Source organism: Odocoileus virginianus, chromosome 1 (assembly GCF_023699985.2).
Source record: "Odocoileus virginianus isolate 20LAN1187 ecotype Illinois chromosome 1, Ovbor_1.2, whole genome shotgun sequence".
Classification (NCBI taxonomy): domain Eukaryota; kingdom Metazoa; phylum Chordata; class Mammalia; order Artiodactyla; family Cervidae; genus Odocoileus; species Odocoileus virginianus.
Genome location: NC_069674.1, coordinates 76,586,782 through 76,611,357, shown reverse-complemented (window position 1 = coordinate 76,611,357; position 24,576 = coordinate 76,586,782). Strand labels below are relative to the sequence as shown.

General features: G+C 35.2%; 1 protein-coding gene across 7 annotated transcripts in view; it reads left to right on the top strand.

The window, feature by feature from the left end:
• Positions 1-24,576, top strand: part of CACNA2D1 (calcium voltage-gated channel auxiliary subunit alpha2delta 1) — a 510,209-nt gene that overhangs the window by 137,144 nt on the left and 348,489 nt on the right. The gene's annotated exons all lie outside the window — the stretch shown is intronic.

Sequence of the window (24,576 nt, the reverse complement as noted above, 5' to 3'; positions counted from 1 at the left end):
TCTTTGCTCTTTAAAAGTAGCTGTACCTCACCTAAATGTTTTGCTAAACATGTGTTAGTCTCCTTTGTTTCAGCTTTATTAAAATCACATAATGCTGTATGTGGTCTTCAGCCACTTCCTTTCTTCCATCAACATTATGTTTGCATGATTTTTTTAGATGTTTGTGCTTAGCTTTAATTCATTTTTATTCATGGTAAAATATTATTTTTTGAAGATATATCTTAATTTATTCATTTATTCTCTGCTGGTAAATTATTATTTGGATTGAACCATGAATAAGGTGGCTTCATTTTCTTGAACGAGTTTATCGGTACATATGTACAAGAACACGGACCAGTACATGATAGTAGAATACTAGACCAGTACATGATAGTAGAATACTAGACTATAGAGTATTCATAAAATCAGATTACATAAGTATGACACTGATTTTCCAAAGTGGTTGTATCAGTTTAGACCTCTACTACCAGTATTTGAGTCCACATTGGTGCATATTCTGGCCAATAAGTGGCGATGTCAGAGCTCTTCACTATAGGCAGCTGAGTGGATGCCACATGGCATCTCTGCTTATCCCTAATGAAGTGGTTATCCGTTTTGTATTCTGAATATTCTTCTTTCCTCTTCAGTGACATAGTTCTTCATATCTTTTACACATTTTTATCGTTTAAATTGATTAGTAGATTGTATATTCTTGATGGTAGTTCATTTCAGTTACATGTGATGCAAATCTCTTTTTCCAGTTTGTGACCTGTCTTTTTATTGTCTTTTTGGTATATTTTGATCAAATAAGTTCTTAATTTTAATGCTGTCAGAGTCAACTTAAAAAAAATATTTTGAGGTGTATGCTTTGTTTAAAAAATCATTTCCTACCCTGATGTTCTAAATATTTTTGTGTATTTTATTGTGAAAGATTCCATTTCTTTCAGATCTATTTAAGCCACCTGTAACTAATATCAATATACAGTTTTAGGTCACAATACAAATGATTTTTTTTTCTGATCAGTTCTCCCGAGACCATATATTAAATATTTTACCTTCCCTTGATGAAGCCCCATTTATCAAGCTAGTATGCTCAGTTTCTCACCATATTCTTCTTCAAAAGGATCTTGACTAGTCTTGAACTTTCACAAATTATTTAAAATTTAGATTCAGCATGCTATTATCTGAAACAGTCTTTACTGGGATTTTAAATGGCATTCCATTGAATTCCAAATTAAGACAAAATTTGGAAGAATTGATATTATGATTTTTGTCTTTATATGCATGATTTTTTTTTTCAGTTAGCTGTTTTTTATGCCACTTTATAGCATTTAAAAATTGGTTTATAAAGTTCTTATATATCTTTTGTTAGATGTAATGCTGGAGTTTAACTCCTTATTCTACAAATCTCAGCACTGTTGCAGGTGTTTGTTCCAGGATAACTCTGAATTCTTTGTTTACTGATCACTTACAGTTCAGATTTTTAACTTAATGTATTATATATATATGTGTGTGTGTGTGTGTACAGACATATCTCTTGGCATTCAGAAATTGTCAGTTTTGTTTTTGACCCTTATACATTTCTATGTATCTTAAAATATCCAGGATCTTATTGTAACATAATAAGAGGATCCTTTGGAATATTTGGTATGCCACATTGCCAGAAGTTGAAACACTTTTTTTTTTTTGAAGTATAGTTGATTTACAGTTGTATGCAAATTTCTGCTGTATAGCAAAGTAATTCGTTTATACACATATATACCCTCTTTTAAAATATTCCTTTCTATTAAGGTTTATTTCAAGAGATTGGATATATTTTGCTTTCCTACACAGTAGGACTTGTTTTTTATCCATTCTAAATAGAGTAGTTTGCATCTACTAACCCCAAACTCCCAGTCCATTCTTCTCCCTACTCCCTTCCCTTGGCTGAACCACAGTCTGTTCTCTTACATCTGTGAGTGTGTTTCTGTTTTGTAGGTAGGTTCATTTGTGCCATGTTTTAGATTCCACATATAAATGATAACATGGGGCTTTTATCTTTCTCTTTCTGACTTCACCTAGTATAATAATTTCTAGTTGCATCTGTGTTGCTGCATATGGTATTATTCTGTTGTTTTTGATGTCTGAGCAGTATTCCATTACATATATGATACCATGTCATCTTTATCTGTTCATCTGTCAGTGGATATTTAGGTTGCTTCCATGTCTTGGCTATTGTGAATGGTGGTGCTATGAACATAGGGATGCATGTATCTTTTTGAATTAGTTTTGTCTGGGTAGATGCCTAGATGTGGGATTGCTGGTAACTCTGTTCTTAGTTTTCTGAGGAATATCCATACTGTTCCCCAAAATGGGTACAGTAACATATATTCCCACCAACAGGTATGAGAGTTCCCTTTTTGCAACACTTTCTCCAGTGTTTGTTTATTTGTAGACATTTTAGTGATGGCCATTTTCACCAGTGTGAGGTGGTACCTCATTGTTGTTTTCATTTGCGTTTCTCTAATAATTAATGATTTTGGGCATTTTTCTGTGAGTCTAATGGCCATATGTATGTCTTCTTTGGAGAAGTGTCTACAAAGTCCTCTATGAAGCACAATTTTTAAGAAATGTATAGTGGTAAGGCAAACTTTCATGATTAGAAGATTCATAACATTATCTTCAGTTTTTGTTATATGAATACCTCTTTAAAGCATCATTTATAGATGTAAGTATATTTTCATTAAAAGTTTATCTAATAAAAATTACTTTCTTCTTAAGTGATTAATATTCACTAATGACTACTGAAAATGATTCCATTTATATTGATTTTTATCAGCTTACATTTTTTTTTTTGCCCCGGATGTAGGAAGCAGATAATCTGGTCATCACAATCCTTAGAAGAAGGTCATAGAATGAAGTAGGATGTATCTTGCCTTAACTGGATTAAAATGGGAGCTTAATGATACTTTGTTTTTTATCATTTGGAATTGAAGGTCTAGATACCTGGTATATTATTTGAGTCCTGTGAGATCACTGGCTATCTTAAGCACATAATGTGAGAGTACAGAAGGCATAATGACTAATGAAATGTAGAATTTGTTAGATTTTATGTGAGGGGGAAAGATTCATCTTTGTTTTCAAACTAAATTTTTTATTTAACTTTTTGAATATATGGAAATAAATACATTATTTGAAAGAGAAATTTTTTGAGGATAATTAAAAAGCAGGTTCTACATTGTGTTGTAAATGAATATAAGATGAATATGAATTCATTAATAAATTCATAAATTTATTCACATTCATAAATTCATTCATATAAGATGAATATGAATGAATGTAATATATTAATACTATATGAGTATAGGATTATTATATTATTAATAATGTATATTATTAATTTACTTCTACTTTTGTTATAGGCTTATATTCAGGGAGACTTCTGTATTAAAGGAGCTTTAATTTATTTGCACGGGGTACCAATGTAACTGCATAAATAAGTACATTGGAAATATATCTTGAATATACAGATTTGAGGTAGATGATCAAATTTAAGGCCAGTTACACCTTATTGAGTGTTTACCAAGTAATGTTACCTGATTATTTCTCATAATAATGCTGTGCACTGTATACCATTAGTAGTCTCATTTTTCAGTAAGGAAATGGAGTCTTTGAGTATTCCTTTAACTTTCTCCCAAAACTGTATTTAACAAGCAGTGTATGCCAGTGTTTCTCACTGTAACGTGCGTGTGGCTCACCTCTGGCTCTTGTTAAAATGCAGATTTTTATTCAGTATAAGTATGTGTGTGCGTGTGCTCAGTCATGTCTGACTCTTTGTGGCCCCTGGACTGTACCTTCCAGGTTCCTCTATCCATAGGATTTCCCAGGCAAAAATACTTGAGCGGGTTGATATTTCCCACTCTAGAGGATCTTCCCAACCTTTGGATCAAAACTGCATCTTTTGTGTTTCCTGCATTGCAGGTGGATTCTTTACCAATGTGCTACCTGGAACGCCTCTTTTTATTCAGTAGATCTGGCCAAAGATACTGAATTTCTAATAAGGAAACAGGTGATGGTTCTGATACAAAGACTGTACTTTGAATCAGTTCAGTTCAGTTGCTCAGTCGTGTCTGACTGTGTCTCCATGGACTGCAGCATGCCAGGCCTCCCTGTCCATCACCAAATCCCAGAGATTGCTCAAACTCGTGTTCATCGAGTTGGTGTTGCCATCTAACTGTCTCATCCTCTGTCGTCCTCTTCTCATCCTGCCCTCAATCCCTCCCAGCATCAGGATCTTTTCCAATGAGTCAGTTCTTCCCATCAGGTGAGCAAAGTATTGGAGTTTCAGCTTCGACATTAGTCCTTCCAATGAATATTCAGGACTTATCTGCTTTCAGTCCATGGAACTCTCAAGAGTCTTCTCCAACACCACAGTTCAAAAGCATCAATTCTTTGGTGCTCAGCTTTCTTTATAGTTCAACTCTCACATCCATACATGAATACTGGAAAAACCATAGCCTTGACTAGATGGACCTTTGTTGACAAAGTAATGTCTCTGCTTTTTAATATGCTGTCTAGGTTGGTCATAACTTTCCTTCCAAGGAGTAAGTGTCTTTTAATTTCATGGCTACAGTCACCATCTGCAGTAATTTTGGAGCCCCAAAAATAAAATCAGTGACTGTTTCCCCATCTATTTGCCATGAAGTTATGGGACCGGATGCCATGATCTTCATTTTTTGAATCTTGAGTCTTAAGCCAACTTTTTCACCCTCCTCTTTCACTTTCATCAGGAGGCTCTTTAGTTCTTCTTCACTTTCTGCTGTAAGGGTGGTGTCATCTGCATATCTGAGGTTATTGATATTTCTCTCGGCAATCTTGATTCAAGTTTGTGCTTCATCCAGTCCAGCATTTCTCATGATATACTCTGCATAGAAGTTAAATAAGCAGGGTGATAACATACAACCTTGACATACTCCTTTTCCTGTTCTTACCTTGAGAATCCCATGAACAGTGTGAAAAGGCAAAAGATAGGACAGTGAAAGATGAACTACCCAGCTTGGTAGATGCCCAATATGCAACTTGAGATCAGTGGAGAAATAACTCCAGAAAGAATTAAGTGATGGAGACAAAGCAAAAACAACACCCAGCTGTGGATGTGACTGGTGATAGAAGCAAGGTCCGATGCTGTAAAGAGCAATATTGCATAAGCCAACTAGAGTGATATAAAAAGATTGCAAGTTTATTTTCTCTCAAAGCAAGAAACCTGGATGTAGGTAGCTCAAGAGATTTCCAAAAGTCTCATTCTGTTACTTCTGTGTTCATCCCACTGGGTTACCCTTGGCTGCAAGGGGAAATAATAGATGGAGTTTTTTTTAGCTGGGACACCACCTCTCTGTACAGAGTTGTGGTAGTCTTAATTAAAATGTGGCTCCAGCCAGCCAGTGTCTGCATCAGATCTTTTCAAGATTGAATGTGAGTTTTAGGGAAGAAAGTCTGGAGAAAATTCATTTTGAAGAAGCTGAGGAGGGGAAGGAAAATGTTGCTTTCTTTGGCTTTTTATATAAAGTCCCATTTTGTAAGAATATTTTATTGAAAATATAATGATTGCATGTGTAGTCAAATCAGCTTTTTCTAACAAGGCTTGGCACAGTGTGAACAGCAGTAGATTGAAAGGACTGTTGAATCCATGTTTTAAGACTCATAAGAGTAAATTTTTTAAATATCATGGGTACTTGAAAATTAGTCAATGATAGTTGAAATATTTGAAATCATGAACCATGGATAGATCTGGTAATGGTTAGAAATTGTGAGTTCAAAAGAGTAAATTATCATTGTTATGATAATTTGCAGTGAACAATGGAGAAAAATAATTTTTGATAAATAATAGAAATGAAAGAAAGTAAGAGTGCTGGGTGATAAGGTTGAGGCATGTATGAGTGAATGAGTGGTTTTCTTCGTTGGAGAAGAGTGAAAGTTCTAGTCTTCTAATAGGAACAAATAAGTAAACATTTTATTAAATGTCAGTTATATTCCAAGCAGTTTGCTAGATTCTTTCTATGTATTTCTAACACATTGTCCTTTATGCAAAATAGGTATAACTGTTTTCATTTTACAGTTGAAAAGTAAAAACTCAAGGAATTTTGAAAAATTTGTTCAACTTTACACAGCAAAGAATTCATTTCCGTCTATGTATATGGGAATGTGGTTGCATACAAGCCTGAGGTATTTTTTTTTTAACAAAATAAACATAATACATGATGTCATAGTTCTCACTCAGAAAATATGATTTTTCTGAAGTAGACGACAGGTTTAAATGGAAAATGCCTGTCTTTCTTGATACCATTTGCTAATGTATTACATGAAAATCTCCAGATACACCAGCACATTTCCTCTCTCAAGTTATATACTTTAGCAGCATTTTTATGGATTTTACATCTCAAGTAATGATAATGATCGAAATTTGGGGTCAGACAGAAGGAATGGGGAAACACTAAGTGCTGTGTTTGGAACCTCTTAAAGTACCCTCAGAAGTAAACAGATCCATATACTCATAACGGTGTTGCTACTCACTACCACACTCAGCACTTTAATTTTTATAACATTCTGTTCGGATTAATATATTATTTAAAGGTTAGCAGCAAGGTGTTTTTTTAAACATAGCCTGCTGTTCGTCGCTCTGCTCCGCAGTACTTTCTCCCCCGTCCATTCCATGAAATAGTGTTTGCACTGAATTGTTTGAGCAAAGGCACTTTTGGAAAAAAGATAAGCTGCCAAATACACCTTTAAGACAGAGAGTAGAATTAATGGTAAAGTGAAAAGTTTTCTCATGGAAGGTGTTCAGAAAAGGAAAGGTTCTGGGCAACATTGATAGTCTCTTTCTACTAAAAAAAAAAAAAATCTCTTTTGGAAATATGATTTTCATAGACTTGAGTTGACTTAATTATTTAGGAGTAGAAAGTAATGTTAACATAGCAGTATTATTGTGTTGACAATTTAACAAACATAATGTTTGCTCCGATAGCACTGCATTTGCAAAAATAAGGGGAAGAGGGAGTGTTGGGTTGTTGATCACATGCAAGATAATGAGAATTAGATAGATGAATTGAATTGGAAATCTCACACAGGCAGTAACAACTATGTAATTTGTAGGGTCATGTCCAAAATGAAAATGTGGGGCACCTCTTGAAAGAAGGTATTCAGAATTTAAGGACGGTAGCTGCAGAGCTTTAGACCAATTGTGGGATCCAGCTGGGGGATTGCACAGGTCCCACACCAGTGGAGCTGGCTAGCCCTCATACCCAGGTGGTCAGAGTCAGAACTGGAATTGGACTTGGGATTCCTAATCATGCGTGCTATGCTGTTTCTACAGTGGTAATCAGTGAGCTTTACCTGGAGATTTAGGAGTCTCCAAAACCTGTGATAATCGTAAAAGAATGTCAGAGTAAGAGCCGTATTTCATTCCACTTCTAATCTAGAAAATTGCAAACTCAACCCAGCAGAACAATAGACATGCTTTGATCTAAATGTGCTAGTGGATGATGTTGACAAGGGAAAAATAAATATAGAGAAGCAGTGCTAATCCAAGGTTACCATCTTTGATTCACATAATGGAATCTTTAAATAAAACTTCATACCATGCTGTACATTTGGAGAAAGTCTGATCAAGTAGTCTTTGCTGAAGGAAGGTAAACACTGTTTAGCTGTTTATAGAATTCAGCCTTCCATGGTGTTCTGATTCTTAACTTTATCTGAGTCCTTGCTAACTTTATTATTTAATCTTTTGATGTTTAGTTTTTCCCCTGCCCCTATTAACCCCTTATCATCCTCCTACAGAAATACATAAACTCTCAACCTTCCTCTGAATTAATTTTTTATCTTTAATGGAGAACAGAAGGCAGCAGAAGCACTTTGTGAGATACCCATCGCTATCCAGACTTTTTTTTTGTATATACAAGAATTCTTTTAAATCTATTCCAATAATTTTTTTTAGAGCTTGTAAAATCACGAACTACATTTGCAAAGATGATCTGTCTGTGCTTTGCTTAACACCCCCTGACACAATTTATTGGGACAATGATGGAATGTCCTATTAATTTAAATAAAGTATCATAGAACATGAAAGTTGAAAGACTTGGGGAATTCAGTCTTCTGGTCCTCTTCTCATAAGTAGGTGAATGTCTAAACCACCAAGTTTGAGAAGATAGCTGTTTCTTTTCTCAGATATTTTTGGTGATGAAGCTTCCACAATTAAAATATCCCATTATTATTGCTTAACTTAGTATTGAGTAAATTATTTCTAACATGGATGTCATTGTCTAATTTAAATCTATTTTGTTTTCTGTTCCCTATATATGTTAAAATTTGTTTGGTTTTCTCCTTACAAGAGTATATCTCTTTGTGTGTGTAGGGGGAGTTTTGTGGGTGGGAGGACCCATCTTCAGCTCCTCATAGCTGAGTGTTCCTGGCAGATCCGTATTGATGATTCTCAGTTGCTGAGCAATCTTTATTGCCAGCCATCATGTTAAATGCTTTACACACATTCTCAGAACAACTCTTAATCTTCAGAACAACTCTTAAGTGGTAGGTGTGCTATGTTGAGGTTGTATCTAAAGATAGGTATTACCTAACAAAATTGACCAGCTTAGGTAGCAGGTAGAAAAGATCTTCAACTCAGGTATCCCTGATTGCTAAAGCCTCTGGTTCTTTTTGACAGTATGCTGTACTCTATAATCTAATGAACTCTAATTTAACTCCCCTATATAGACATATTTTTGGTTTCTTTTTCATTTCTGTATTCTGGAAATTATCAAATATTCTCCAACTTTGTTAAAACATGAAGGATGCAATTGAAGGTGGTTCTTTTATTTAGGAGTAATCTGATAAAGCATAGTATAACAAGTTTACCATTTTCTTTTGTCACATGATCCAGGTACAGTGAGAACTGCTTTATTCTCTGTGGGTTGTGTGTCAGATGATACCACTACGAATGTTAGATGATTCTGATATATGTTACATTCATGTTGCTAAACTTATAGTCTTGTAAATAATTTAAACAATATAAAATGAAAAAAAATTCCCTATGAGTTAAAAACAGTACCTTCTATAGTGTGGTACCCTTTAGGGCTCTTTTGAGTGTGTGTGTGTGTGTATTTATGAGTATTTCAAGGAGATTTTTATGTCTGTGGGTATGAATATATAATTGCTTCTTATGGCTTTGTATATATGCGTATACTATTTATTTAACCAGTCTATTAATAGCTTCTGTATTTTTAATATAGACAATACTTAATATTCTTTATCTCATACCTTTGCATATGGGAAAACTGATTATTCAAATTAAGACATATAAATGGAATATTTCAGTAAAAAAAACTTATGGGATATTATTTATGTTTTTCTTTTAAAGAAACAGAAATCTTTAATCTTCCCACTGATTTCTTCCCTCCTTTCTCTTTGTTTTTAAATAGCAGAGCTTCTGATAGACTTAGGTAGGAGTGAGTAGGTTGCATTTGGCCCAGTATAGTCAGTTAAATATGTACACAGAACTTAATTTTAAATGATATATATATTTTTAATTATTATAATAATGTCAAAAACTCATGCTGTTCTCTACAGATTAGTGCCTTTGTTGTTGGCAACATAATCAGTTCAGAATTAACAGGCTGGCTGGGGCAAACATCTGCCTTCCAGATTTATTAAAAAAAAAAAAATTCTGCCTAAGAGTTGCAGTTGCTGATTACACATACCAGCTCATATGCTCTAACTTGCATGCATTATCTCAGCCACAGGCAGAGTGCCAAATGCTGCACTGTGGATACGTGATCCTGTTGCCCACAGACCTTGTATTCTAGGGCAACTGACACCGTCAAGGCCCAGTTAAGAGCAAAATCCAAGTTATGTCTTGACAGCCAAGGTATTCGTTATAGGATTCTGTCTACCCTTTCTCTGGTTAAATTTATTCATTTAGTTCCAGCACTCATTACTCCCCAATTATAGCCACTCCTATAAATATTGGCCTATTGTTGCCTGACAAACCAATCACCCCTGATTATTTACACTGCCTTTATAAAAAATTCTAGGTCCACCAACTTGAAAGTCCTGTAATAAATAATAATGACTCATTTTCTCCAAGAGGGTTTACAGAGAATTTATTGCCCTGTATATCACTGCCTCTACCATTTTTTCCCTAGTGTAACAACATAATATGACCTCTTAAAAAGCAGAATAATTAAATAAATCACCCAGTATGATATTTGTGTGCTTTGGATGTTTCTTTAAAATGTGGATGTTCAGTAGTCATTTTTTGCTTGCAGCTAGTTCACAGTAATGAGTTTGACTGTTGCAGAATATTTGTTCACTTTCATTAAATAATATTGTCTACATGAACTCTCCTCTCTAAAATAGGTATTTTTTAACTTGTGAGATCAAAATAGATTAATCAAGTGTATAGTTTATGATGCCTTTATTAATAATTATGTTTTGGCTAATTATATTATTTGAAATGAAATTGATTCTCACATATTCTCATTAGGGAATGATGGCATCATTAGTTTAAGTATTAAATTATTTTTTGTAAATAGCATTATATGACATCTTATATCGAGGGATAGTAATAATATTTTATGAAGTGCTTATACTAGGCCCTGTGCTAAGGACTTTATTTGCATTTACTTATTTAATTCTTACAACATGCTTCCACTTCATGTATTATTGTTACTATTTAATAGATATATTTTCCCCAAGGATTTGAAAACAGATGCATTTCATTGCCAAGTTTTATAACAGTGGGCTTTGCACTTATGATGTGTCAGGCACTCTGCTCAGTATTTTACATGTATTTTCTGTTTCATAACTTCTCTCTTTCTCTTCCCCTGTTCCTCCTCTTTCTCTTTCACTTTTCCTCCTCCTCCTTTGACCTTCAGCTTTTTGTAATGAGTATATAATATGATCAGGTAAGGAAGTATAGACTTAGAAAGTTTTTAAGTGTATTATCCAAGGTCATGTTGCTCTAGGTTGGTATTTTTGTTCCCAAATAGGATTATATATTAATATATTTTATTTTATATAAGATGTGCTATATAAAAGAAGTAGTGAAAGTGAAAGAGTTGCTTAGTCATGTCTAATTCTTTGTGAGCCCATGGACTGCGGTCCGCCAGGCTCCTCTTGTCTATGGGATTCTTTAGGGAAGAATGCTGGAGAGGGTTGCCATTTCCTTCTCCCAGGGGATCTTCCTGACCCAGGGATCAAACCCATGTCTCTTGTGTCTCCTGCATTGCCAGGCATATTCTTTACTACTGTGCCACCTGGGAAGCCCTAGCGTTAATGTTATTTGTCTTGCCTTAAGTATTTACCTAAAAATATGTGGTTGTCTGCTGATGGAGATAGAGCTAATAAGATACAAAAGTGTTGTTAAATTCAGTGTAATTACTTGGGCTTATATCTGAAAACCAACAGTTTTAGAGTATCTATAAGCCACAAGCTGCTTGGGCTTTTACTCCAATAAGTGGATGTATTTTGAGGGTGTTTTAGGGAAACTGGTCGTCTGCTTGGTGCACCATATGTAGTTGTGGTCTAAAGATAAAAATTAGAAAGATTCTTGTTTCTAAACCCAAGCTTCAATACTATGTGAATATGCATTCTCTTATTGTAACCAATGAAACCAACATTTTTTTGTTGCTCTGCTCCTCACTTGTTATTTCAAAGAGTAAATTTTAATATCTTCTAAACATTGGTTAAAGGCAGAGATGCGGAGCTAAGTGGGCTATTTGCATGTCTCAACCTAAGGTATTCTTAAATTAACCAACTTTCAATTATAATGAATAGTGAAAAACTGGATATGAGGTCCCTCTGGCTGTGGACACCTGTCAGCCCATTGATCACTAGGGTTGATTTTGCTGATCTGGTGGACTGAGTGGTATCCCTCATCCCTCATTGCTCCAAGTGCATCTCCCCTGAAGCTGTACACTGATAGAAGAGGATGACCTGCTCTGAAAGTGGCAGACATTTCTTTGGTGAAGGTTTCAAGAGTAGCTGCACTCACCTGCTAGAACCTCCAAAAGGCACTAATGGGGTATTTGTAGGAGAACAGGTAGTCAAGCTTCCAGAACTCCAGACACACCCAAATGAGGTGCTGCATGTGGCAGGCAGTGTTTCTTAAAATAAAGTTGTGAGAAAGGTAGGGCTATGGTATATATTGAAAAGGCAAAATCACTCCATTAGAGGGGAGAAAGAGGCATCATGGGAAAAGGAAAGGTAGAACTTGGAGGCCAGCTGAGTTAGTAAAATACAAAGAACCTGGATCAACTGCTAGACTTCATTCTTCTTCAAATGTATAGATGTCTAGTATATTCACTATGTGTCATTCCTTTGTCCCCTAATGGTGACTGTGGCCATGAAATTAAAAGAGGTTTGCTCCTTAGACGAAAAGTTATGACCAACCTAGACAGCATATTAAAACTCAGAGACATTACTTTGTCAACAAAGGTCCATCTAATCAAAACTAGTTTTTCCAGTAGTCATGTATGGATGCGAAAGTTGGATTTTAAAGAAAACTGAGTGCCAAAGAATTGATGCTTTTGAACTGTGGTGTTGGAGAAGACTCTTGAGAGTCTCTTGGATTGCAAGGAGACCCAGACAGTCCATCCTAAAGGAAATCAGTCCTGAACATCCATTGGAAGGACCAATGCTGAAGCTGACACTCCAGTACTTTGGCCACCTGATGGGAAGAACTGACTCATTTGAAAAGACCCTGATGCTGGGGAAGATTGAAGGTGGGAGGAGAAGGGGACAACAGAGGATGAGATGGTTGGATGGCATCACTGACTCCTGGACATGAGTTTGATTAAGCTGTGGGAGTCGGTCATGGACAGGGAAGCCTGGTGTGCTGCAGTCCATCGGGTCGCAAAGAGTTGGACACGACTGAGTGACTGAACTGAACCTGTACTTTATAGTTCAGAAGTGATATTATCAGTTGGGAATTTGGAGGAGGATACCTCTTTCTTTAATTTCAGTGATGCCAAATGTCTGCCTGTCATCTGGCCAGGAAAATCAGGGCTGCTTACTGTTGCTTCAGTTCTGTGATCAAATTTCCCTTCACTAAATGGTAGTGTCTAGTCCTTAGCTGACATTTCACAGCAGTTGCTCCGTCGCTGATGGAAGCTAAACCAGCAGATCAAGAAGCAGCAAGTGGCAGCTAGTGCCTGTCTTGAGAAAAGTCCCCAGGTTTGAGTCACCTTGAAGTTCCGCAGCTGCTCTCCCTGAAGAGTCTCAGACGCTGGTTTGAAACAGGTTTCTCAGCTTGGTAGAAGGCACGTTGAATAAATACTGGAAGGAGGACAGTTTAAAGACTTAAAGGCAGTTCCTATCAAGGCAGCCCATACTTTTGCTCTCAGCTGCACACACACAAGAGAATCAGTCCTGTGATCTGCCGGTGTTTTATTGCCATGTTAAGTAGGTGTCCATTACAAAAGTAGCTGGCAGAAAGCATTTTTGTTGTGTTTCTGTGACAACAGTAATTTCCGACCTCTCCATTTAGTGACAGTGTTTAAAGAGGAAAATAACGTTTGCATTTTAAGAAACAGTGAGCTCCAAAAGGCTCTTGGGATCTTATAGAAACACCAGTTGCATGTGTGGTACAGCTGATGTTTAAAAGTTGGATAATGTTCAACTGACATTGACCAGTGAAAGACTGGGGTCTGCTAATGTGCCCTTGATGAAGTTGGTATATCCTATTTTGGTTCCTTTTGTGGTGTTACCTGTTCGAGTATTACTTAGTTAGATATTTTTGATTTTATATATTAGATCCTGATTTAGTTGCTTTAGTTTTCTGGTCATAGGAAATAATTCCATTATATTTAGTTCTCGTTATCAAAGAGGTTCTCAGTAAGTATGATTTAAGGGCATGTTTCCCTTGTGGCTCAGCTGGTAAAGAATCTGCCTGCAATGCGGGAGGCCTGGGTTCAGTCCCTGGGCTGGGAAGATCCTCTGGAGAAGGGAAAGGCTACCCACTCCAGTATTCTGGCCTGGAGAATTCCATGACTGTATAGCCCAAGGGGTCGCAAAGAGTTGGACACGAATGAGCATTTCTTTTCTCTCTTTTTTTTTTTCCTTCTAAAGAACTGGATTTTTCTCTTTATTATAAGAAGTTGGGAGCGCGGAAAGAGAATTGTAGTTAGAACCAACAAGATTGAGGATTTTTTTTTTTTTATTGAAGTATATTTGATCTGGTGGGCTACAGTACATGGGGTCCCAAGAGTCTGACATGACTTAGCAGCTAAACAACAGCAATAGTCGATTTACAATGTTGTGTTAATTTCTGCTATACACCAAAGTGATTCAGTTATATGTATAATGCATTCTTTTTTAAAAAATCCTCTTACATTGTGGTTTATTATAGGATATTGAATATAGTTCTCTGTGCTTTACAGTAAGACCTTGTCATTTATGCGTTCTATATAAAATAGCTTACATCTGCTAACCCCAACTGCCTAAACCATCCTTCACTCAACTCTCTACCCCTTGGCAACCACAGATCTGTTCTCTGTGTCCTTGTGAGTCTGTTTCTGTGTCATAGATAGTTTCATTTGTGTCATCTTTTAGATGCCACATATAAATGATATCGTATTTGTCTTTCTCTTTCTGACTTATTTGACTTAGCATGATAATCTCTAGGTTCATCCATATTGCTGCAGATGGCATTATTTCATTTTTCTTTTTGTGGCTGAGTAATATTTCTTTTTATATATCTACCTTGTCTTCTTTATCCATTCATCTGTGGATGGACATTTAGGTGTGTCTTGGCTATTGTGAATAGTGGTGCTGTGGACACAGGGATGCACGTATCTTTTTGAATTATAGTTTTGGTGTTTTTTTTTTTTCTGGGTATATGCCCAAGAGTGGGATTGCTGAATCATATGGTAATTCTATATTTAGTTTTTAAGGAGTTTGCATACTGTTCTCCATAGTGGCTGCACCAACTTACATTCCCACCAATGGTGTAGGAGGGTTCCTTTTTCTCCACGTCCTTTATAGCATTTGTTATTTGTAGCATTTTTAATCATGGCCATTTTGACCCCTGTGGGGTGATATCTCATTGTATCTCACTGGCTATATTATGTAAGAAGATAGTGTGTTTAAAAATCTAGAACAAGAGAAACAAAGCTATTATTCCTTTTTTTCCCTTACAATGTAATATGAAGTGGAGTGGTGGAACAGAGGGTGCTGAAGCCTTAGATAACTATAGTCATATCTGCTTTGAATCATCTCATTATTATAAGTATAATGATGAACAAGGTTACCTCATGCATTTCTGTACCACATTAAAATGTCATTACTACTGCTGCTGGGGTGACTGGACATTTTTCGAGTTGGGAAAGAATGCCTGCTGTTTAAAATCACTAATTAAAATAGGTGAATATTTATTCCTTAACCAAATTTGAACCATATAAATTGACTAAGGTTTTTGTTTTTCTTTTTAAGGCAAAGGTAGCATGTAGAGATTCAAGCAGCATAATTTCTCTCAGGAGCTTTAAGATAGCCCATGTTATATTTTCTTACAGTTCTTCCTACATATTGTTGATATTACTATGTTTATTTGATATGCTAACTACAGGAATAACTTAGAATACAAATTTTGCTAGAAGTCTCATTATCCTGGTTTTTTGAAAACTGGACAAAAACAGTATTATCTGGTTTTCTCACATTGTTTAATGAACAGCACATATAACTGACTAGGAGAATAAATGGTTTTAGCATTTTGAAAACAACTACAGTTCCTTTAGTGTCTGTAGAAAAAAAACAATGAAGTTACAAATAAAGCTTTTTTTCTTCATTTTTTTAACAAACCTAAGATGGAAAATATAACAAATAGAAAAAAATAAAATCAAGCAAACCAAAGTATTTACCTGTGTGCCTTGGCATGCTTTGATTCCTTGAGATTCAGATGTAAAAGAAACTAAGTATTATTAATATAAAAAATATGATGTCATAAGTATTATTCATCTGATTCTTTTCAAAAGCCTGTGTTTTTTTCAAAGCAACGTTGGATATAAATAGAAATTATTAAAAATAATTCCTTAAAAATATTTAAACTATTGGTAGAAATCATTGATGAAATATAGTACTTATTTAGTACTTATTAAGGTAGCTTTTTTTTTTTGGTCACACAAATAAACATGTTCAATATAAGAAATATGAGAAATGGAAATACATTAAATCCTGTTAGCCAGAGACAACCATGATTTACATTTTTGGTGTTTATTTTTCAATTATTTCTGTATACATATTTAAAAGTAAAAATACAGTGTTCTCTGGACTGTTGAGGCCAGTATATTTTACATGCTTGTACCATACTCTTGCATTCACCACTCTTGTAAAATATTTCAAATGTATTATCTCATTTAATCATCACAATTTTCATTTTAGAGAGGAGTTACCTGAAACTCAGATAAATATATTTTCCAAAATCACAAGAATAATTAGTGGTAGTCAAGATTATTTGAAACTGGTAACAACTGATTATCTCATAAGTTATATTGTATTGTTTCCCTAGCATATCACCGCGCCTCCTACATTTTCCATTATTATTGACTGTGTCTTTATAAAATGGCTTTTATTACTGTCTAAACTATCTTGAACATATAATGCCGTTTATTAACAGTCTTCTGTTTTTGAACAATTAGGTTTGACTTGTATTTGTCTGTCTATAAATAATGCTGGCATGCATATCCTTGTAGGTAGATATTTCCCAAATTCTGAATTACTTTCTTAAGTGAATTGTAAGAATTTGGTATCATGGAGCTGAGTTTGTTTTTGAACAATTAGGTTTGACTTGTATTTGTCTGTCTATAAATAATGCTGGCATGCATATCCTTGTAGGTAGATATTTCCCAAATTCTGAATTACTTTCTTAAGTGAATTGTAAGAATTTGGTATCATGGAGCTGAGTCTGTACACATTTCAAGGCTTTTTATTACATTTCCTTAAGCTCTGAAAGTTTCTGCCACGTAATCATACAAGGTCAGTTTATTAGGTTAACAAACTTCCTTTAACCTTTCACCTTCCTACCATGTCAATGTTTATGCAAGTATAAGAAAACTTTAGTATGTAAATTAATTTGTAGTGATTAAATTTGAATGTTGTTTTGTTGTTCAGTCGATCAGTCATGTTCGACTCTTAGTGAGCCCATGGACTGCAGCACACCAGGCTTCCTTGTCCTTCATCATCTCCCATCTCCTGATGGACATTCAAATGCATGTCCATTGAATCGATGCCATCAAACCATCTTATTCTCTGTCATCCCCTTATCCTGCCTTCAATCTTTCCCAGTGAGTCAGTTCGTTGCATCAGGTGGCCAAAGTATTACAGCTTTAGCTTCTGCGTCAATCCTTCCAGTGAATACTCAGGGTTGATTTCCTTTAGGACTGACTGGTTTCATCTCCTTCCTGCCCAACGGACTCTCAAGAGTCTTCTCCAGCACATTTCAAAAGCATCACTTCTTTGGTACTCAGCCTTCTTTATGGTTCTCCTCTCACATTCATACATTATTACTGGAAAACCCATCACTTTGACTATAAGGACCTTTGTTGGCAAAGTGATGTCTCTGTTTTTATATACTGTCTAGGTTTCTCATAGGTTTTCTTCCAAGGAGCAAGCATCTTTTAATTGCATGGTTGCAGTCACTGTTCATATTGGATGCTGTTTATCAAGCGATTTTTCTTTTACAACATTTAAATTTGGAAGTTGTCATCTATTCTTTGTAATTCCTAATGCCAGTCATCCAGATCCTACTTCCTTATCACTATATTGGATTAATTCAGATCTCTTTTCGAGGATGAGATTATAGGGATAGACTTTTAATTTTAGAAACTGTATTATATATAGTTTTGATATTTAAGGTCATTTTCTGTTTTATTTTTATTCTATTAAAAAGACAGATAACTGGACTAGATGTAAATTATCAATATTCTGAATGCCTTCATCTCAGTATGCTAAATATTCTAACTTTAAAAGCCTTCTTTTGGTTGACTCTTAGTTATGGTCCTCTGTTGAAAAGTATTGTTGCTTGTATTTATACTTAAGAAGATAGGAATAATTACTGCCAAAAAAATGGTATTTCCTGCATACTTGTGGAAAATATAGCAAAATACTGGGGCTTTTAATATATATTATGTGTAAAACTCTAATTTTGAATAACTCAGTGTTTTCAGTTTTGTTTAAGGAAGACAGTATGATCTGTATGTTAAATCATACAAGAGCTTTCAAATTCTCATCCACTTACCAAATATTATTATCAAATATTATTTATTTAGATAAAGTTTGTATTCCTGTCAATGTCTTTGAGCCTTTATACATCTGGCTTGTTTCTTTCTCTTTGGTTTTCTTCATTCCTCTTGTCCTTTCACACTGCTTCAGTTCATAGATCTTTATCTTCATTCCCACCTAAGAGTATTTCCATATTCTGTTTCCTCCCTCAGTTTAGTGCTTTATTCCTTAGATCTCATCGGGAAGGTCAGTTGGTCAAAATATACATGTTTGACTATATTTTTTTAAATCATTCTGATTTAGAGACTCCTATATTACCTTTAAAACAGTGATCACAAATTGGTAGTTATTGAGGTTTTTGTTTTTATTGTCTTTCTAAGCAATAATGTCCACTAGGGTTTATTTCAGTTTTTATTAATCTTGTATCTGCAGTGTCTCTAGTAGTACCTGATGTATGATGAATATTCAGTCAATATTCTCTGAATGTTTAAGTTCTTTCATGATTATAGTTTTGTTTCCTTAATCTCTCTAATATTTTCTGGTTTGCTCTAGTCATAATCCTTTAGAGCTATAGAAATGATTTTGAATCATGTTTTATTGCTACTCAAAAATAAAACTGTAAGTTTGAATGAAATAACAGTGAAGAGGCTTTGATGTTATATAAGCGTATTCTTACTTTTTATATTAAATGATCTTTGCTCTTGTTTCTTAGAACATCATGATTGAGAAAAAACAAAACTAAACAAAAAAGACCAATAAAAGTTCCTATCTTAACCTAGCTCCTCTAAAAACAAAACTAAACAAAAAACCACTGAGAGTAGTTTATTGTAAGATGATCTTTCATTTTATCTGTAGCATTTCTTTAATGTTAACCATATGTCTATATATAACAAGTAGATTTTTTTTTCCAATTCACAGGTCAGAATAAAATAGTTTCTCAGTTACCATTATTTTCCCTTATTAATTTGTGCCTACTTTAACGTGCATCATTGTGAAAGACATTTGTAGGACCCTTCAGTTTAAATAAATTCCATAGTGTGATTGAGCTATAAATATGAACTTTAAAATAAAGAGAGAAAACTAGTTCATGAGTTCTAGTCTGTAGTTTTAAAGATAGAAGATACTGTCATTCAGATGTTAACAGTATTATAGAAAGGAATGGAAAAACCTGGATTATGACAACCCTTGAAATATATAAGCATATGAGAAAGGAAGACAATGGAATCTGAGGATTTCATAATGTGACTCTAATATAGTGTATCTTTTAGTGAAAATTAAAATTATAGTCCTTTTCTCTAATATTTATTAGTAAAATCAGAAATAAAAGATGAGTAGTCTGTGGGAATGTCTATATTTCTGTTAGATTTCCAGTTTATAGAAAATATTTATGTGGTACAGTTATTTAGTGCCATTATTTAATCCTAGAGCACTTTAAAAATTCATAATAAATATTATTTAGTAATTATAAGTAATATTTATGGTACTGCAAGGCAGTACATGTTTCTTTGTATTGAATTGAAAATTTGAATAATATTTTCTAATTAGTCATGCATTTTATCATTTTCTTTTAATGTATTTAATGAGGAAAATCTTTTTCTTATTATTAAAGCTCCAATTGTACTCTACTTGATTCCAATTAAAACTGCCCCTTGGCAATAAATTCTGCTTCTGAGATATCCATACTACAAGAGTGATTGTGAAAATTACGTTTGGGTCTCATTTGGTAACAAGGTTGTTAGGAAGGTGAATGAAGACGTAATTATTTATAAGATTGCTTATTACTTCTTCTGTTAGATAGTAAAATTCTTTATTGCTTGCTTTCAGCACCTTAAATAACACAGTCCTTAGAATTTGTGTTATATACAATGAACGATGCTGAAAGACACAGATACTGATGAAGACCATAGCTAGATTAGGGCTTCCCTGGTGGTTTCTGGCCTGGGAAAATTCCATGGACAGAGGAGCTTGGCAAGCTTTGGTCTATGGGGTTGTACAGAGTCAAACATGACTGAGACGATGAGCATGCCCTCAAAGCTAGATTAAAAACCTGAAGGTAATTGCAGGAATAAATGTAGCCACAACATTTTAGAAACCTGTTATTATTTTTAATGAGGATTCTACTTATTCTGTAATCATAATGAACCTTCTTTTCATTTTAATTTCCTTTGAGAATGAAAATTGACCTTACTTAAGGTTTTCTAGTTCTCCAGTATTCTTGCTGGAGAGGAGCCTGGCTGGCTGCAGTCCATGGGGTCACAGAGTGGACACGACTGAACGACTAAGGATACACGCACAAATTCTGTACATTCCTTCTATTACTGCTTTTATAATAAGCTGAGAAGAAATGCACATCTAATTAGACACAGGTACATATGGAAAACCAGTGGTAGATTGTCTTCAACCTTCACCTCTCTAAAGAAAGTATCTTTATTCTGTATTAGCTGTCAGGAAACATTTATGTCACATTTTCTATTATCAAGATTGTTCTTAAACTATTAAATGGGGTAGGTAATGCATTTAATGTTATTTTTAAGTGAAGAAACATAGTATTCTAGACCCTGAAATATAAAAGAATTTCTGCAGATATATAGTCTCAATTACATGTAGAAATCCTTTTAACATCTTAGAATCTTATTTATTGAATGTGTGTTCAGTCACGTTGGACTCTGCAACGCCATGGACTGTAGCCCACCAGGCTCCTCTGTCCATGGAATAGACAGAGCACATATATTTGAGGAAAGCTTTGAATATAATGAGAACATCAAAATGACAAACAGGATAAAAAGGAAAAAGAAGACAAAAGCAAAGCAGAGACAACAAAGACAGTGCAGGAAAGAAAACGTCAATTAAGTGATAATGAATATCCTTAGACAAGAGAGCTTTCATTTTGGAGTTAAGACTGGAGAACATCTAAAAATTTGTAGCAGAAACAAAAACATTATGTAGAAGGTAAGGAACGTAAAGTTCAGGACACTTTCTTAGGAAAAAAGGCCAAAAGAAATGAGACAGAATCTTAGAAAATTAGTCTAGGATGTCTGTAGCGAAATAAGAGTTCCAAAAAAGAGAAAATAAAATGGATAGGAAGATGATATGTACATATGTGTATATGTGTATGATTTTTCTTATGAATTTTATATACATTTTTCATATATACTCATACATTCATAAATATTTATGTATTTACATTATGTGTGATGATGAAATGGACTATAGCACACCAGGTTCTGTCCATGGGATTCTCCAGGCAAGAATAGTGGAATGGGTAGCCATTCCCTTCTCCAGGAGATCTTCCCGACCCAGGGATCGAACCCAGTTCTCCTGCGTTGAGCTTCTCTGGTGGCTCAGATGGTAAAGAATCTTCCTGCAATGTAGGAGATCTAGGTTCAATCCCTGGGTCCTGTAGAATTCCATGGACAGAGGGACCTGGTGGGCTACAGTCCATGGGATTGTGAAGAGTTGGACACAGCTGAGCGACTAACACTTTCTCCTGCATAGCAGGTGGATTCTTTACAGTCTGAGCCACCAGGGAAACCCTAATTCCTTGTAATTGAAGATCAAGAAACCCAGTTTGATGAGACTCACTAGGTATGAAGTATAAGAAAGAAAAGTCATTGGCAAGAGGTTTGAGAACATTAGAGATGATAGTTCTGGCCCAGAGAGGAAAATCAGGGATATTACATAGACAATAGGCTTTTGAAGAACAACATTAGGAGCTAAAGACAATGGGAAATGCTTTCAAAATTCTGAGAAGTGATAATTTCTAAACAAGATTGCATATCTAGTCAAACTATCAATCAAGTGTGAGATAGGGTAAGTAAATTCTTATAAAGTTGTTCTTCCATGCATTCTTTCTCAGGAAAGTACTGCTGTAAATACTTCCAACAAAATGAGGAAGCAAGTAACAGGAGTGCATGGATGTTTTTAAAAAAACACACACACAAAAAACAAAAAAAAAAAAGGAAAAAAAATACACGAGGAAATGAGAATAGAAAATGTAATGAACTACATGTCAACAGAACGGCAGGCCAAGAGTTTACAGATCAAGCATGTGCATGGTGGTGGCGAAGTCCACAGTGAGGTCTCCAAAGAAAACATGTGTTTATACTGGTAAAATTGATGGAGGAAGAAAATGTGTGTGTGTGTGTGTGTGTGTGTGTGTGTGTGTATGGTAGGGAAAGGGAAGTGACATAAGTCACTGATGACATTATTTTTCATAGAGGGAATTTTATGGATATTAGCATGTCATTTTTAAATGGAGGTACATAACAAAAGAAAGATAATATGATTGAAAATGCTTGACTTGGGGGATCAACTGTGAGTTGAAAAAGGTGGAACAGGATTTTAAAAAACCTTTTTCTTCCCTTTTAAGACTCCCAAGGCTTATTGACGTTTGAATTTTTATTTTTGTTATTTTGGCTGTGCTGAGTCTTCTCTAGTTATGGCAAGCGGAGCTCCTCTTATGTTGCATTTCATGGGCTTCTCATTGCAGTGGCTTCCCTTGTTGCTGCGCGTGTGCTGTAGGCACGGGGCTTCAGTAGTTCTGGCCTGTGGGCTCAGTAGCTGTGGCTCCCAGGCTCCAGAGTTCGGGCTCAGTAGTTATGGCGCACAGGCTTTGTTGCTCCTGGTGTGAGGGATCTTCTGGAACCCAGCGACTGAACCCGTGTCTCCTGCACCGGCAGGTGGATTCTTTACCACTTAGCCGCCGTGAAAGCCCCTGACTGACTTTTAAATGAAGCATCTGTATTATTCAGGGAAGATAAAATTTAACTAAAATGAAATATTCTGTGCATTTTCTAATTGGAAATAAATATAATGCATTTGTATTACTTCTATAAAATTATGTATTACTCCACAAATTTAGCTTGGACACTTGTATCTTTGTAACACTGTGTATAATTTTAGGCACTTAAAACTGCTGAAAGATATTTCTATTTTCTTTTTGAAATCCTGTATTTTTGCATTTAATAAGAATGAAATAGCAGCAATTTATCACTCTTCTTTCTGTGCCTTAGCACGTAGGTATATGAGGCATCCTTTGGGGCTTCCTAGGTGGTGCCAGTGGTAAAGAACCCGCTTGCCAACACAGGAGATGTGAGAGACCTGGGTTCAGTCCCTGGGTCGGGAAGATCCCCTGGAGGAAGGCATGGCAACCTACTCCAGTATTTTTGCCCGGAGAATGCCCTGGACAGAGGAGCCTGGCAGGCTGCAGTCCATGAGATCGCTAAGAGTTGGACATGGCTGAAGCGACTTGTCATACCATAGTATAGCATTTGCATCTTTCTGTGTTATGCTTGCCTCTGTTCTTGAGTCTTCTTTTTATAGATGCTATCTTCGCCTGGATCTTTACTACTTCATGCCTGTTATCTAGCAACAACTTGTGAAATGATTTTCTACTCACCTACTCTTCTCATGCTTTAATTTGTTCTGCAGTGCTTACAGGTTAAATTGCAGTAATCACTACAGGGATGCAAGTTCTTTCAGTAAACAAAAAAGAATTAAGGGGAAAATGATGCAAAATATTTTCATTGGAAATTAATTATCTCAGGATAGGCATTTTAAGTCACTGTTCCTGGTTCCAGTGATAAGGTTGTTCACTCAACAATATTTATTGATCAGACACTCTACTAGCTACTAGGGTTATAAAGATTAGAAAGACAGTCCCCTCTCTTTTCAACCACCCACATTGGTAGAGAGGCAGTTAATATTAGCATTTTCACAGGAATGGCTGGGGTTTCAGAGCCAATAGTTGGCTAAGTACTTGACAAGAGAAATTCAGGATCACTGAAGTATATTTCAGCTGTGATAGATTAAATGGTGGTTCTTTTTCCCTCTTATGTTTTTACTCACTGAGAATAATGTTTATTTTTTTGATCAAAGGTTTTCAATTATCATAAGTCAAAGTTAAAAATAAATTATGTAGTTGGTTACATTCTTGAGAATGGTGTACTGTCTTTCTCTATGTTCATTTCTATTCTCACTTTTACTTACCTTTTTATTCTGGGCCTCTGCACACTTCCATCCACAAACAATTGCAATTTCAAAATGAATAATTCATCTGATTCATTGTATCCTGAATCGGCATATCTTAAAGCAAATATAATCCTGTGTGTTCCTACAGGAAGCCTTTTGTTCTTTTGCAAAAGGAGAAAAAAAATGCGAAGTGTCGAAAGATGTTTGTGTTAAATTATTTACATGTTGAGCATTTGATTCTTACAGTCATGCTAGGGGGTGTATTTAAATGTGGGGATATATAACTAGATTTCATTGTCCTTTTCTGCATTGAATACATTTAAATAATATCATTTCAGTTCTCACATCACCATAAACAAATAGCATTCATCTTTTCCTTTAGAAAAG